This window comes from Sinocyclocheilus grahami, unplaced genomic scaffold, assembly GCF_001515645.1.
Source record: "Sinocyclocheilus grahami isolate Dianchi unplaced genomic scaffold, SAMN03320097.WGS_v1.1 scaffold413.1, whole genome shotgun sequence".
Classification (NCBI taxonomy): Eukaryota; Metazoa; Chordata; class Actinopteri; order Cypriniformes; family Cyprinidae; genus Sinocyclocheilus; species Sinocyclocheilus grahami.
The window spans coordinates 399,559-418,082 of NW_015505592.1; the positions used below are offsets into that span (position 1 = coordinate 399,559).

The window sequence follows — 18,524 nt, forward strand, 5'->3', positions numbered from 1 at the left end:
TATATAGGGGACAGGGAACGATTCAAACAGTGTAAATATGCTTTCCATTGAGGAAAAAAAGAAGTCTGGTTTCACGCTGTGTCACGCTAACCACCGCACACACACTCTGCTCCGGTCCAGAGACACGATAGCACGGAGCGGATCACATGCGAGAGTCGGCGCAGACCACAAAATGTATCTGAGCTATTTGAATTCTACACAGAATGCTATATTTTATAGCAATATGGATGATATTGTGGCTGGCATACCCTGTCAAATGCGGCTTTACGGAGCTCAACGGCTCTGAAGGGCTCTAGCCCAAGCTGTGATATAAACGAAAGCTATTGGCTATTTTATAAAGGGGTGGGGCTGCTTGATATGTCCCGCCCTGTCTTCCTGTTTCAGTTAAAATGACGTCAACACATAGAGTAACGCTGCGTGTTTCTAAGCATTTCAGGGGACCTTTAAATCTGACTCATCCAAGCATAATTGACCTTTATATAATATTATACCTCAAAATGTGATGTAATATTTTGGTCATACTGTCCATCCCTTCATACAACTTGTCCAAAAATACAGTAGCACCACAGTATTTTAGGTGCATTTTGACCAACTTACCATATAAGTCTAAGACAACACAGCTAGTGCAGTCATATAATATTTTGTATGCATTTGCTCTGTATTCAGACATACACAGATGTGTTCATACTGTACCAGGGACCCATTTTTTTCTGGACTCCACAAAGAAACAAGCTGTCCCCCACATGAACAAGCAGAGATGGGTTTCCACTAGAGCCTCTGTGCATCCTGTTACTCAAACTGGACTGAAAGAACAAACAGGAAGGCTTTTCATAAAATCACACACAGAGAAACGAGCAGGATTACAGAGACGCTGCATGCAAACAGGTTGTGTATTTGAATGGCACTCTGCAAAAAAGCTGAAATATGTTAGCAGAGCTCTCGCAGTGTTTCGCCCTAGTTTGAGCAGACACAGTCCTCATATAACAGATGGATCCAGTCTGAAGGGTGCTGCTCTCTCTCAGGGAGGATGCACTAAGAATGATTTGCGCTCGCTGTAGTGTCGTTTATTTTTATGTGCTGTCTGTGTTACTTTAGAGCCTGATTTACTAAGGGAATTACGCAAATTATGTAACAGTGAATGCTGTTATGAAATATGCACTGGATGCGATTTGTACACCACAGTTCCATATCTTGCTGGCTGGTTGTAGAAGACACAGCAGCTTACCACAATCTTGCAAACTTGAATGGCACTCTACAGCTTCACTCCATCACCGTGATCGATACTCGAACTCGAAGACTAGATTATAACAATCAATCCGTTAATTGGATGAATCATTACTGCCATGAACAATAGCAAATATACACATGTACTCCTTTTAACTGAATTAACTATAAAACTGTGACACATCAAACCAACAGTCGGCCGTAGACCAATGTTGGGCTGTCATTAAACGCATTTTGGCCTAGTGTATGGTACTAGTTTTGGTGGCGGAGGCTTTCGGTGAGAGAGATCACTCTGATTGGCTGATCAGTTTTGCAAACTACTGCACGGGAGAAAAAAAGCAAGTGAAGAAAGCGAGCAAATGACAAATTGATTTTCATTGTTTTTATTGTTTGCAGTTTGTATATCTGTAGTCCTAGCTTTTTTAGTTTTCCCTTTTTGAATGACAAATATAGACTACTACCGTCTACTGGTAGGAGAGTTATTTCATCTCACACAGGTGCAGAACGTTTATGCTATAGTTGGCCAATGGCTGTTGTCTTTGCAGTGTGTTTAAGTGCAACTTTTTGGCCCACACACAGGCGACATGAGGCAACAACACTGTCGCTACTAGTTCTTCGATGTCGGTTTGGTGCATCTGGGTGTTAAGGCAGAACTACAGTCACCATATTGATGATCTAAAAGTAAACATTTTTCCATTCAATATTTGTACGCCTATCGTCTCTGTATTTTTAACCCCTTTTTTGAGCCTACCACTTGTAATCAAAGACCTTTCAAACGCAACTGACAAAGGTTGCTAAAGTTTTCATTTTTTTACTGTCATCTGGTTGATGTGGGCTGATTACAATCAGCCACGTGTATGTGTGTGACAGCACTCCAGTGATCACTGATTTAGACCTGTTTCATTAGCCTGCTCTTATTCATACTGATGATACTTCATGAAAAAAAATGCTTCTCTGCTCTTAACTCCTCTCGTCTAAACAAGTCTACATGAGCCTGCAATTCATATTTAATGCCACTAAAAGCAGCTGGGAAACTGAGCCAATTATCATCACTGAATGCTTCACACTCTCTCATACCCTACTGTAAAAAGAGAGGGAAGGAAAAGAGGTAGGAATGGAGAAACACAAGGCTAGAGGGCTTGTTGAGACAGCTCTCTTCCATTAGCACCGTGTTGCGTTCCTTCTGAGACGTGAGGGTGAGAGAGACCAACACTCAAACTCACTGTTGACCACTTTACAACATGTTTATGCTGGGACACACGGTCCTTCTGCGTGCTCTTCATGGGCAGCTGGGCAAGGGTGGGAGGACATGTCTTGCAATGATGGATGGAGTACGGTAATGACCAAATGTGCACAATGACATCAAAAAACTATTTCTGCTAGAAAGGATACACTAACAAGAAATATGTACAAAAGGTGCTATGGTGTTACCATGTTTTTGGAAATGGTAGGCTAATACCTAGTATTTTGAAGTAGGGCTGTGTAGCGTCTGGACCAATCAAAAACACAATTTTTCATTTGATTTAACAAATCAGTTATTCATTAGATTAACAAATCGTCACAGTCCCCTCACCCAATAAACTGGGTGCCAGGATGTCTGCAACGACACCAGGCCCCCCTGGTACCAATGGCAACTAATGCTGATATCACTGGTTTTATGACCCACAGGAATGTAAGTAGGGAAAATCACTGCATGTTCCATAGCAAGAGGCACAATGCACAGTAGAAATTGACTTTTCTACTAATTAATTCATAGGAAAACCTTTCTTTGAATGAACACACATATCCTTCAGGTCATGGTGTATGTTGTCTTTGATATTTTTAGACTATTCTATGCATGCTTATGATGGAACCCATTCCTGTCATCTTGCCATATGTAATCATACCATGTTTAGTATCTATGAATTTGCCTTCTGATGATCGAAATGACAAATATAGACTACTACCGTCTACTGGTAGGAGAGTTATTTCATCTCACACAGGTGCAGAACGTTTATGCTATAGTTGGCCAATGGCTGTTGTCTTTGCAGTGTGTTTAAGTGCAACTTTTTGGCCCACACACAGGCGACATGAGGCAACAACACTGTCGCTACTAGTTCTTCGATGTCGGTTTGGTGCATCTGGGTGTTAAGGCAGAACTACAGTCACCATATTGATGATCTAAAAGTAAAAATTTTTCCATTCAATATTTGTACGCCTATCGTCTCTGTATTTTTAACCCCTTTTTTGAGCCTACCACTTGTAATCAAAGACCTTTCAAACGCAACTGACAAAGGTTGCTAAAGTTTTCATTTTTTTTACTGTCATCTGGTTGATGTGGGCTGATTACATAACCAGGAAATTAACGTTCTTAGAATTGACAGACGGTTGACCCTGAGAGGTCAGCTAAATATCTACAGCGGATCTAAATATTTATAATTAATTATAACTAGTTATGATTAATTATTCCTATTTCCCCATGAGCTGATTCGCTACAGCTTTTCATGTGTAATTGCATTGCTCCAGTCTTCAGTGTCACATGATCGTTCAGAAATCATTCTAATATGCAGATTTGCTGCTCAATAAATATTTATTATGATGATCAATGTAAAAACAGTTGTGTTGCTAATATTTTTTGTTGAAACGGTTTTTTTTCAATAGAAAGTTAAAATTTATAAAAATATATAGGCTAGATCTTAACTATCACTTTTGATCAATTTAATGCTTCCTTGGTATATAAACAATTTCTTTCATTAAAAATAAAATGAATTGACCTCAAACTTTTGAACACCAGTTTACAATACAGAAAACAATAAGGTAAAAATGCTAAAAATGACAATGGCACAAGGACACTTCATTGAATATTGCTGAGTGATGATGGAAATTAATTGTTACATCAGTTTTGAAATAATTCCATGAAAAGGACACACACTAAACAGATTCACAGAAATAAATTGATTTCTAAAGCCATTTTTGCAACTTAAGTTATTATTTACCTAATTCCTACTGCAAATAAAATAAAATGGTGCATGAATATAGTAATCATTCCATCCATGGTATATAAAAGTAACACTGTACCACGGTATTCCAACAGCACATTTACTATTATACAGTATACTGCATGTTGCCATCTTTGATCATGGGCACTTCACTAGCAACTTCAGAAATGTGACTTGAAAGACAGCAGACAAGGAAATATCACTACATTTCACACTTTAAAAGCCCTCAAAACATTTGTCACTCACAAAACAAAACATCATGAGCATAACATTTAGACAGATGATTTTGTAGAGAGGATGTGCAGCAAAAGGGAAGAAGTTTGCTAGAGTAGCGTAAAGCACCATCAGTATGCATGAATTGGACATTGTGACCAACGTTATCTCAGTATTGTGACATTTCTGAGTGATACAGAATACTGAATGAGAGAAAAAAAGTGTGGGGTTTGATTTTTTTTCTCATAACATTATGAGAACGCATATCAAATATTGATGAAGTTGTAAGAACGTTCCATACATATTACATTAAGAATGTTTTGTCCAAACATTTATATAACTTTTAAAAATGTTAGTGAAAGTTTGAGAACGTTCCCTGTTAGCTGGGTATCTGCTATCAATGAGCTTTTCCAGTTCTTCCTTCATTCCCTTCGGTCTTCTGACTCTATTGTCTCTGACAGTGATAGTGATCTGTGGGATAATAAAGGCTGTGTTTACATTAGGAACAGTATTCCATAAAGCATCTCCTGATTCCCGTCTGCACCTCGCGGCTGATAGTGTCTTTAATGACAGCACAACAGTGGCTATCTGCAGCAGTCTGTACATACTGCAGATCCACTGAGATCCTGCTCCCACATGGCCATTGTTTAGGTACTGAGATGATAGATTTGTACCGGAAGAGCATACACACAGACACACACACCAAAAACAGCTGAAATGCATGAAATCACATTCACTCAAATACACATACAAACCAAACCACTACTTTGGAACAACATTACAGAATTTCTTTTGAGTGAATATTAATTTTAAAAACAAAATGATATTCTATACAAAGAAGAAATAATTGAAGATAATCTGACGCTCAGTCAGGCACCCATATGCAAACAAACTGCATATTACGTCTGGTAAAGGAGGAGAAGGGCGATTGAATGAAAGACATTTTTGGCAGTGTTGACATTTTTGCGCGTTACACACCATCAGTGTAGACATCAAAAAAGGCAGGAACTGTGCTCTCCAGCTCACTGCACTGGCTTCGGAGAAGGAGGCATTTAGCATTGAAACAGTCATAATGGCTGGTCACACTCTCACGCTGTTTTCCTTAATCTCATTTTGCTCCGTAATCCGTTTGACACGCCGGCCCAGCGGCAGAATTCAGCCACAAATGAGCAGAGTATGGTGGGAAGATAAGCACCGTCTCCAGCCTCAGACGGGAGAGGAGAGCTGCAGAGAAAAGACTGGCACCCAATGACATGTGCAAGGAGGAGTCAACAGGAAATGACATGATTACTGGTAATGTCAACAGGAGGCAACAGCAGAACAGAACCGACACTGTGCAAGCACTGAAGACAGACAGTAATGAGGCCATTTTATGTAAGCAGAAAGGCAAATGTATGTAAATGCTGTGTGCGAACACAATGGTATAAAGAAACAGCTGTGGGCTTATGATCCAGTCAGCAACCTGCATTATGGGTAATTGCTTGCAAAAACGGCAGCAGTATTTGCTGTACATCAGAAGTCAGCGCTTGTATTCAATCCACACAATGTTGTGTGGTGGGACACATAAAGACATGGGTCTGTGAAAAGGGCTCAGTGGCTCTGTTCCAAAACCTAGTGAACAGCCTACATAAGCAGCTGCCTTCTAAGCATCCTAACTGAAATTGAATGTCATAAGGGATTGACTTAGAACGCTCTGAAGTAGCACGTTGAAAACGTGAAAATGCTGGTTTATAAGAGCTTCATGCCGTGAAAATATTCACAACGGCTTGTCTCAGAATTGTTTTCAACAGAGTTTGCCGTTAACATGTTGCTAAGCTAATTTTGTGATACTCCAATAGATTTTTTTTTAAAGTACACAAAAATATTGGTTTATTAGTCAAACATACTCAGCAAAATACACGTGATGGTGCCTTTGGCTTCATTTTAAATTTGAATAGACATTCAGTAGTCTTTTCAAACTAGGGGCAGTCATCTGTCAAGAAAGTAACAGACTTCATGGAATCAGTTCAGATTCAATATGAAAAACAGTAAAGAATCAAGAAAATACATTTGCATATATATATATATAGAGAGAGAGAGAGAGAGAGAGAGAGAGAGAGAGAGATGGAGAGAGAGTTAAACTAACCAAAAATTACAATTTAGCATGGTGTAGTGTATATTTAGTTATTAAACATTTCAATTTAGAATATTTCAGACAATTTTGTTATTATAAATGTTATAATATATATTCACCTTCCGTAGTTCAGTTCCAAAATGTTTATCATTTGACAAAATATTCAGTGGTTCAAATTAATTTGGATATTCAACATTCCACATCCTTGAACTGCAAGAATCGCATCTGGTGCAACTCGGCCTCACCATCAAGTAGGTTGTCATAAATATACATCTGGCATCTGTCTGCTGTCAAGAAGTTCTAAAACAAGCCGTTTTTACAATATTTTTTTCCCTAATGAAGAGGAAGTATTTATTAGTATGAATATTTTTGTATTTATCAATTTATATGTATCACAATTATTTTATTTATTTATAGGATAAAAAGATCAAGGGACATTTCATTGCTTGTTACTTAAAATGTCAACTCATGAAGCATAACACAAACGTTGTTTGGTTGAAAGACATTGCTGTGTACATCAAACGGATGAGAAGCAAAGCTCAGCAATCATAAGAAGTCACATCACATAGAAGGGAAGAAATGAGAGACTTATCATTAAGCTTCTCATAAAATCAGCACAGCTCTTCCTGGACGCTGTAATCCCCGACACGCTCAGGGAAAACACCAGAGACGTCATGACTTCGCATGTGATTTCTCGAGTGGGACAAACACTGCCATTTCATATGACATTGAGTTTCCCTTCCGTTCTACTGTTTGCACAATGAAAAACCAACAACGCTCTTAATTAAATTAGACATCAGCTTCAGAGATGCAACAGGAAACGATGAAAAGGGAGAGAAAGCGCGCTGACCTCATTAGCGGCTCTGACCTCAAGTGTATTTGAGATCTCTGGTCGACTCTCAGGTCAATACAGGACTGCGGTGACACCTGCTAGTCAGATTTGACTGAGGTCTCCCTCTCAGGGTCATATAAATAAATACTGTTCCTTTGCTTATAGTTCTCCCAGTAGTGAGCCTTAATGAGTTGCTCGGTTTTATTCTAATTCATAATAACCAGCACACACTGCTCTTAATTACCTACAGCACAGCACCTTCAGATAAACAGCCACCTCCGTCCCTTTGGACCATCCTGCAGTCTTGTGCCTGCGATTACAGATTCATCAGAGACCATTAGAATACTCCCCAAATGCTAGAAAGACATTTCAGACACTAAAGTTGACACCTCTGTCACATCTTTTAAAGCTGGATCAAAATCACTGGCTTCTTGCATGTCATGCTTTTAAAAACATTCTAATTGGGTACTGGTAAAACACCTACTATAAACTGAAAAAACTAAGAGTACTTGGCTAATTTTGAATGGCCGTCAATGGGCTAACAGAACCATGCTAACTAGCCTTGACACCTTGGTTTCTGCTGCGCAATTGGACTGGGTTGAAAACAAAATGGATGTAGGTTTACTTCTAGTAACTGATGCCAGTGAACAGGATAGTCGCCGAGCAAGTCATTCAACTTACGATTACTTCAGGGTATTGTCTCATAGGATGAAACTGCTAATATACTGACAAAAAAATATACTGAACATGTTTTTTTTTTTACCTGTGATCCAGTACCATCCCACTTTTAAAGTGTTAACATAAAAGCAAATAAAAACTGCTACAACTTTTTTTTTTTCGATAAAGAAAATGACGATTATTTAAGAACCATTTAGCATTTTTGCATACTGATTTTAAGATTTTAAGCTCTTTGATTTTTAATCTGATTTGAAGCATTAACCTTTTTTTGCAATATTTTCATGACAATTAAGTAAATTACAGTAAAAAATAATGCATTTATGAAATCTTAATTAAAAATTAACATTAAATTAAAGCTATAAATACTGCCCCATTTAATGGACACATCAATAATGAAAATTAGGCATTTTTGTTTAAAATATGTAGAAATTTCATAAAACAAAATTGTCACAATGTAAAAACATTAATAGTCTAAAGAATGTCTAATGATCTTTAAAAAAAACTGCATTTTCTGTAAGCAACATATATACTACCATTCAAATATTTGGGGTAAGTTTTTTTTTGTTTGTTTTTTGTAGGAGAAATTATTAGTTTTATTCAGAAAGGATGCATTAATCAAACGCGCTGAAAAGTGACAGTAAATACATTTATGATGTTATAAAATATTTTATTTCAAATAAATGCTGTTCTTTTGAACTTTCCATTAATCAAAGAATTCTGAAAAAAACATTGATACTAAGAAATGTTTCTTGAGCAGCAAATCAGCATATTAGAATGATTTCTGAAGGATCATGGGACACTGAAGACTGGAGTAATGATGCTGAAAATTCAGCTTTGCCATTACAGGAATAAATTACATTTTAAAATATAAAAATGTTAAATTATACAGTTATTCTACATCATAATAATATTTCACAAAATTCTTTTATTTATGTATTTTGACCAAATGAATGCTGCCTTTGAGAACATAAAGCATCCTAAATATCTTACCAACCTCAAAGTTGTAATCAGTAGTGTAGTTCATATTTCTTTCTATTTACTTTCTTTTGATTCTGTGCTGAAATATGGCATGTTCTTGACAGGTTTCCGAAGATTCACCCTCAAATATCTGCATATTACAGCTGTATCTGCTTCCACGTTCTGCGTCATTCAAACAAGTGATAATATCTACAGCAACATTTTCCCTTTGGAGAATGCCCTGATTATTAATAACGTTAACGTTGTAATTCACAACCTGAACTAATTGAGTGGTATTTAAGAGTGCAGATTTCTAGATTTCAGAGGTTTTGTACATGTTCTCTAACAGAATGCAGCCTGCAGGAAGGATTAGTTCGGTAAAACAGATCTCCGGCAGAGCATGTGGCCATTCTCCACTCAGGAGAAGAAGAGAGACTCGAGAAGACAGACTGAAGAAAGGCTTGTCTTAAATGCCATGTTCTAGAGGCAGTCCTGAGGGACCTTAGGGAGTCTTTCTGGGCCTGTGTGGACATAGCTTGTAATAGAAATACAGAGCGAATCCGACATACAGATCTGCGACAGAGGGCCTGGGAGGGACAGTAAAGGATTGATGGGGAAAGAAAGATTCTTTTGGTACATGTGTATTAGAGAGTGGATCTCTGAGACTAAATCACCTCTCCTAGTGCAAGGTTAAGAGAAGACTTCAACTCCAGCAGTGGATGTGACATGTAAGCGCACAGAGAAAGATGGTCCCCTCCTTTAGCGCTAAGAGAATCAGGAGGTCACAAATTGAATTAGACCGGAAGAAAGGGCCAGGCCTGGACCTGCAGGAAACAGCACTCCAGAGATACACAATTACTGCTTGTTTGCTTTAATGTGTGTGGGGCAAGAAGTGTGTGCCCCTGTGTGTAGTATTTATGTGATCTGTTGTAGTGTTACATCATATCCAGCCAATCACAGTTCATACATCTGACTTCCTTCAATATATATATATACATTTATATATATATATATATATATAAATGTTTAGAAAACAAATAAAGTAGTGTTGCTGAAATATAACATAACTATCACATAATTAGACAAGTAGTTAATATTTATCAAATTGTCACAACAGTGAGGATTTGTATTTCTTGCCAGCAGTTCAGATTTCTTCAGATGCCCTGTCAACATTTTCACTGGCTCAAACATAAATTTATTATGAAATTATGAAATGAAAAAAATTGTTTGCATTTATACATTTTACATATCTCGTTATATATATACATTTTTATATTTTGTATTTAATGTTTATTTTTAAATAATAAAAAATATATATTATTATACAATTTTTAAATCAAATGTGATGCGTTCTTTACAAATAATATTTGTAGCTGAAAATTATACAGCAATAAGTTCACAAACACAAAAATAATGTTTGACTATCACAAGTCAATTTTGACAACCTTCCAAATGTCACAGAAAACCCCACCCTACCTTTTTTTTTTTTTTTTCCTTTTCCAATATTCTGTTACATTTAAATATGGAAGAAAATATCTGTCACTACTTCCAGTTCATTGCGACTAAGTATACAAGGTATAACATTTTGATGCACAAGTCAAGTTCAAGTCAATCAGTCCGAAACTCTCTCACACTGGTTCTGGGCCAGCGGGCTGTCTTTAATGTTGAGCCCTGCATTTTTGTCAGTATTCTACTATGGATTCAGTTCATTATAGTGACAGTGCTGAGTCAACCTTCAAATTCACACAAAAATCTATATGCTCTGAGTAACAGTGGATATATTGAACAAAAAAAATCTTCATTTTCAGTAAACCCAAATGTAAGGTGAGAGGATGTTTAAAGCAGTGGTTCTGAATCAGAAGGCCTCAGCACACTTCAAAGGGGGCCACAAGATGGCTTAAAATGGTTAAATAAGACAAAAACAGCTTTAAAGTGAGCTAAAACAGCTAAAAATCTAGACACAAAGAGACATCTTGTTTATTTATTTATTTATTTTTATTTGTTCTCTCAGAACTATTATTTAAGAACCAGACCTGGATATGGAATTTTTAAATTGTTATTTCTAGACCTGGAAAAGTCATGGAATTTAATAAAATCTTATGAAGTTGTCAACATCCTACCTCCTGTAGTTTGTCTCCGTGCACCTAGAGGTCCCCTGTTTTTTCCTCTGCTTTAGTTCTTCCTCGTGTGGCCTTGTTAGCGTTATCCAAAGCTGTGTCTCATTTAGAAGGCTGCACCCTCCGGAGGTCGAATCCTCTAGAGGTCGCATCCTCTGTAGGATGCATGTACGAAGTGTCCTCAACCTAGAATTAAACAAGACGGCCTTCGTAGGACAGGCGGAAAAGGAAACCGGAAGTATCGCGTTGCTATGCCAACACATTTAGAGCATCGTTGCGCTCACACACTACTTAAATGAAGGAAAATTATTTCTAAATTTGGAAAGTAATTTGAAAAAAAAAAAGGTTTTACTTGTTTTATTTTGTTCAATGTTTGAGGAGCTGCAGCGTACCTACAGTAGGCATCTATTAGAGAAAAAAAGGAGGAGGATATTAAAAACAAAGTTTATCCGTTTTTACCGAGGCGAATTAAGGTAAGTTGTAAACACCACATCTGCGCTTGTGTGTACGTTACACCTGCCGGCGCCGGCATTTTTCAAATTAACAACGGTTGTTCACGGCGACGCAAAGAATTGTGGGTTATCTGTAGCAGCGAAGGATACACCTCATGCATCCTCCAAATTCCTGTGAAAGAAGGTCGCATTCGAAGGTCGCATTCGGAGTGTCCTACTTGCTTTTCTGAAACGAGACAGCCTCGATGACGTATGCAGCCTTCGAATGCGACCTCCGGAGGACGCAGCCTTCTAAATGAGACACAGCTCAAGTCACCTGCGCCTTGTTTTCCCCAGTGTATTTAAGTGGTGTATATTTCCCTTGGTTCCTCACTCGGTTTTTTTGAGTCTTTGCCCTGTGTCTCCTGCCTGGTCTCGCTAAAGCCGCTCTAGCTACCCCAAATAAGGTTTCCTGAGTTTCTTTCTTTGGTTATAATTGTTCTCTGGTTTCGTTTTCTCCCCTCGTGGAGTTTTGTTTTCTCATGTGGTTTTTCCATTATTTTTGCTGTAGTTAATACCTCAGTCCGAGAAGACTTTTTGTTGTATTTTTCTTGCAAAGACTTTTTTTTTAAATAAATCTACTTTTCCTGGGAAACTGCCTGAAGTGTTTCGTTTGGGGCCAACATTACCACTCCCGTGGATTAGTGGTAGATCTCTCAACTGCCACACCAGAAACCCGGATTCAAGCCCAGCTCGTGACAGAAGTCATGAAAAATTATATAGTGGACATACAGTAAATTGGTATTTGTGAATAAAAAATATTTAAAAGGAAAAACTTAACTTCAGGAATGATGGGAAAACATATTATGGGAAAAAAATAAGGAATTTAATTAATTATTTAAAATGATTTTATTTGAATATTTTCATATTTATTATATGCCAAATGTAAGGTGAGAGGATGTTTAAAGCAGTGGTTCTGAATCAGAAGGCCTCAGCACACTTCAAAGGGGGCCACAAGATGGCTTAAAATGGTTAAATAAGACAAAAACAGCTTTAAAGTGAGCTAAAACAGCTAAAAATCTAGACACAAAGAGACATCTTGTTTATTTATTTATTTATTTTTATTTGTTCTCTCAGAACTATTATTTAAGAACCAGACCTGGATATGGAATTTTTAAATTGTTATTTCTAGACCTGGAAAAGTCATGGAATTTAATAAAATCTTATGAAGTTGTCAACATCCTACCTCCTGTAGTTTGTCTCCGTGCACCTAGAGGTCCCCTGTTTTTTCCTCTGCTTTAGTTCTTCCTCGTGTGGCCTTGTTAGCGTTATCCAAGTCACCTGCGCCTTGTTTTCCCCAGTGTATTTAAGTGGTGTATTTTTCCCTTGGTTCCTCACTCGGTTTTTTGAGTCTTTGCCCTGTGTCACCTGCCTGGTCTCGCTAAAGCCGCTCTAGCTACCCCAAATAAGGTTTCCTGAGTTTCTTTATTTGGTTATAATTGTTCTCTGGTTTCGTTTTCTCCCCTCGTGGAGTTTTGTTTTCTCATGTGGTTTTTCCATTATTTTTGCTGTAGTTAATACCTCAGTCCGAGAAGACTTTTTGTTGTATTTTTCTTGCAAAGACTTTTTTTAAAAATAAATCTACTTTTCCTGGGAAACTGCCTGAAGTGTTTCGTTTGGGGCCAACATTACCACTCCCGTGGATTAGTGGTAGATCTCTCAACTGCCACACCAGAAACCCGGATTCAAGCCCAGCTCGTGACAGAAGTCATGAAAAATTATATAGTGGACATACAGTAAATTGGTATTTGTGAATAAAAATTATTTAAAAGGAAAAACTTAACTTCAGGAATGATGGGAAAACATATTATGGGAAAAAAATAAGGAATTTAATTAATTATTTAAAATGATTTTATTTGAATATTTTCATATTTATTATATGCATATAAATAAAGTTCGACAAAAAGCAGCTTCGTCATTACATCAGAAGTGCTAATATCATAGTCTCGATTCAGGTCTTGGACAATTAGGGGCCTTGGATTCAAAAAGGTTGGGAACCACTGGCTTAATATATTTTCTTTACAATAACACACAGTTCATAGGGCACTATGAAATCCGTTTTACTTTTCCCAAATTCCGTAATTTTTTTTTTTCCAAATTCTGTTTTTTTGTTTGTTTTAATATTTCCAGATTCCATTTTTTTCCCCATTTACATTTTCTGGACTAATTTGTAATGTTTAAATTACATTTTATTAATCAAAAAGCATGTCTAATTAATTAAAATCATGAAACATACAATTTAACATCAATTTGTTAAAATTTTAACAAAAATTACCTGTTTAGGGCCCTATGAAATGTTTTATTTTTTTTCTAATCTTATGTTTTATTGCTATTGTTGCAAATTTTTGTGTGTATATGATATGACACCATTTTTATTCAAATTAAACGGTAAATGCTTATGAAGTACTCTCAGAGCAGTTCTGGACATGTATTTATGTCCTCAGTTAGTGAGACTGCAGAGGCTGAAAACACTGATAATTTTTTGCGGCTTAATATTTACAGATACTAGTCCATATCATGATTTAATTTAAGTGTAATGACCTGCTTTTGATTAATTTACCCAAACTTCGACAAACTGACATTCCGCGTTATATAGTAAATTCTGTTTTTATGACTGGATTCCACGATTCTGTCTGCGTTTTCTGCATCACGGAAATCATAGGGACCTAAGTTCACACACATTACTGTCTGTTTTAACTTGTTTCCTCATTGAGCTCCTCATTATGAAACAACAGTGAATGCCTTTGCTTTATGACCAATTGCTCCAACAGGGAAAGACTTCCAACATCCAACTTAATTTATCTTCCATTTCATATCTGTCTTGTCTCTAAATGGGAATTCACAACACATCGGTAAATACGCCCATGTGTGCACAGAGCTGACAGCAATTGCTTGTGTTTTACAAGTGTTCCAGACAGGGGAAAACAATGATCACACAAGTGCCCTACAGGCCACATCTCTGGCCTGTGCAGCAGCGGTAGAATAGGATCGTGATCCTTGGCTTTGTCCTCTGGCTTTCCACTGAGCCTCTGTGCCGTGTCAAAAAGGCCCCAGGGCTGAGGACGATAAGCCAACTCCAGGGACACGGAGTGGCATATGAGCCTCTAAGCCAAAGAAGCCTCGTCCGCCAGCTCTCCTTTTGCCATCTGCCCTTCCAGGAAAGGTTAAAGAGGACTCGAGCAGGAAGCATTGATTTCAACTATTTGGAGACCGGTCTAGTTGGAAAGGATTAAGGAGGTACCTGCTGCTCTGGCAGTGGCAGGGCTAAATGAAAAGTCTGGTTACTGTGTGTTTATGGCCATGTGCTTGGTTTCCGTGCCTAGATGCAGGTGGATGAACCCCGTGGCTAGATTATTCTCTACCTGAGGAGAGTAAACACTCACACTTGCCAGTTTCTTTCTCTACATCTGGTTCAGTGTGTGTGGGTGGGTGAGTTGGTGTATGGGTAGGTGAGGTTAAGAAAGATTTCCATAACAGTAATGATGCTTGGATGTGCCTGTACAATGGAGAGGACATTTCTCATGTGGATTGTGGATGAGTTGCTCATATGTTTAAAGGAATAGTTTATCCAAAAGAGAAAATTAATCTTCTCATCCTCATTCATTTGCACTAAAAGTTATCCTTTTGCACTAAAATATATCTAAATCTTACGGGAAAAAAGGTTTAACCACACATACGCAAATTCACATACTCTGGGTGATCTTATAAATGCATTAAGATGACATTTTATATGTAGATAAATGGTATATGTTTTATACTAATCAATGCCAAGTTCCCAGAATTCCCTGTTTGAGACTTCACTGTTGATGGTTTTTCATTTAAATAATCGTTTCTTCTTAGTTTTTTATTATCCGTTACGTACATTAGGTTTTTATGGTGGCCTTACGCGATGTCCTCATCCAATTTAAATTTTTGGGTGAACTATCCCTTTAAATATCATACTATTATTAGGAGACATGGTGACAACTGATATTCATATGCATTTTATTGTTATAATGATCTGATTGATTTGCATTACAAGCGATCAGAATTTCAACTTTTAGGCCATACGAACATCAGCAACTGCACCAAATTGCATATTTTTGCTCAGTGTGGGTCTCTGTATAAAAATCATGGTGTTACCCCCCCCATAATATGAGCTCTACATTATCATTACATCATACCATATGAGCCATACAATTCTGATGTATCAAATATGATACTCAAAAAACACTTTTTCGTCTAAAGATTTAAACTGCTAAAAAACAAAACAAAACAGACTATTACTTCATATGCCAGGCTTCACAGGGATAATGAATTCAAGTCTCTTCTAGAGCTGATCTGAGACTGACCCTTGGACAAAAAAACCTGGTCATGTTCAAAGGAGGACACCTGGGCCCCCTTCACATCCACTAGAAGCTGCCAGTCAACATCAATCAGTCAGAGTCATTCTAACTGACAAAAAGCTTTGTAAGAACAAGCATGTCTCCACTAAGTACTCCTGGGAAGAAGTAGTCTTGTGTAGCCAGACGTTTGACTAAAGGCATAAGATCTGGTTCACACTGCAGCGTATATCGCCAAGAACCACTTAGACAGAAAGAGACTGTCTGACTGACAAATAAAGTGACCAGTCACAGTTTGTTTTGTTTATACCTCCTGTTTAAGGGCAGAATTATCTAAAATAGATTACACTATAATAGGCTGTAAGCATGTGAATTTGCTGAACATTGACTGACCTTCAGGTCATTCAAGATGTAGATTAGTTTGTTTCTTCATCTGAACAGACTTTGAGAAATTTAGCATTACATCCCTTGCTCACTAATGGATCCTCTGCAGTGAATGGTCAGAATGAGAGTGCAAACAGCTGATAAAAAACATCACAATAAAGTAATCCACACCACTCCAGTCCATCATCTAATGTCTTGTGAAATGAAAAGCTGCATGTTTGTAAGAAACAATTTCATCATTAAGATGTCAGGCACCCATTCACTGCAGAGGATCCATTGGTGAGCAAGTGATGTGCTAAATTTCTCCAAATCTGTTCAGATGAAGAAACAAACTCATCTACATCTTGAATGGCCTCAGGGTGAGCAAATTTTCTGCAAATTTTAATTTGTCAGTGTGCATAAAAACACTCCTTTTCATTGCACAGCTTGTTGCTTAAACAGAAATACCCTCCTTGAAATTGAGCAAATTACTGGAATGGACTGAAATAGACCATTTATTGTAGCACCCAAAACAGCAAATAAGCATTAATCAGAATAAAACTATTTATTTAATGCTCAGCACATTTCAGGTTTCATGATGTGTCTTATTCAGCAAACACTGCTATGTACAGTATGTTGTACTTGTTTCAGCACCATGGACAGGGACCAAATCACTCTCAAATGTAAACCTGGGGGAGGAAAAACTGTGTGTGTGTGTGTGTGTGTGTGTGTGTGTGTGTATATATATATATATACACACACACACACACACACACACACACATGTATGTGTGTATGTATGTATGTGTACTTTACAAAGTGTCCTGCAGTCAGTTTGGCAGGACATGTTGCCCTTGTTTTCTCATCGCACAGTACAGGAAATATGAACTCAAAAATCTGATATAGCTAATCGTTTGGCAATGACATGTTTTATATGCTGTTCTGTGCTGTGGTGGCTGCAGCTGCTCAGTAGTCTAATGCTCTATTAAGGTACAGGATAAGTACCAGTCCTATTTCATGCATGTGCAACAACAAAATTATTCATCACCATGACTGAAGAGGAAGAGAAAAACACCTGAATAATGACTGAATGAATAGCCTTCTGGGGATTATGCAGAAAAATCACTACTGCGCTATTAACGTTATTGAAATTCCATAAAGCACTGCGCCACCTCTCTGGCTCTCTCACACACACAGTCATTCTGTTGTTCTGTCTCTTTGCAGATCGCAGGACACCTAGAACCATAAATCTCAGACTGCTTCAAATGAGAGGACATGCCCTCAGCTTTGTCCCTCCATACTGTGGTAATTGCCATCTATGAGAGCAACCCCGGTGGACAACATCTTAAACAAACCTAAGGTGGTTTGCTGGTTTAAGCTGGTCTTTCTGCCTGGCTAGCTGAAAAGCGCCCAAAAGTGCCCCCCCATTTTTCTATGACAACACTAATAGCACACAAAACACTTAAGGTACCAAAACGAATCACTTCATTACCATGGACATGTATAATCACCATGACTGAAGAGGAAGAGAAAAACACCTGAATAATGACTGAATGAATAGCCTTCTGGGGATTATGCAGAAAAATCACTACTGCGCTATTAACGTTATTGAAATTCCATAAAGCACTGCGCCACCTCTCTGGCTCTCTCACACACACAGTCATTCTGTTGTTCTGTCTCTTTGCAGATCGCAGGACACCTAGAACCATAAATCTCAGACTGCTTCAAATGAGAGGACATGCCCTCAGCTTTGTCCCTCCATACTGAGGTAATTGCCATCTATGAGAGCAACCCCGGTGGACAACATCTTAAACAAACCTAAGGTGGTTTGCTGGTTTAAGCTGGTCTTTCTGCCTGGCTAGCTGAAAAGCGCCCAAAAGTGTCCCCCCATTTTTCTATGACAACACTAATAGCACACAAAACACTTAAGGTACCAAAACGAATCACTTCATTACCATGGACATGTATCATTTTTATTATTTTAAGTATTGTACCATGGTATTTGCATGATATTCCAAGGTGCATGAATATGGTTGTCATTATATATAGTGATATGTAATATAAGTACCACATTACCATCTGATGCTGTACCAAGGTATTCCCATCTTTGTCTGTTTCAACTAGTGTTGTCTCGTGAGCACACTCACAATAACTAGCAATATAGTATTCCAATTTTAGGATTTCAATTGTTATATATATATATATATATATATATATATATATATATATATATATAT

At 37.6% G+C, this 18,524-nt stretch overlaps 1 protein-coding gene across 1 annotated transcript in view; it reads right to left on the minus strand.

Moving 5' to 3' along the window:
• Window positions 1-18,524, minus strand: part of LOC107551071 (transmembrane protein FAM155A) — a 151,376-nt gene that overhangs the window by 131,478 nt on the left and 1,374 nt on the right. The window lies entirely within an intron of this gene.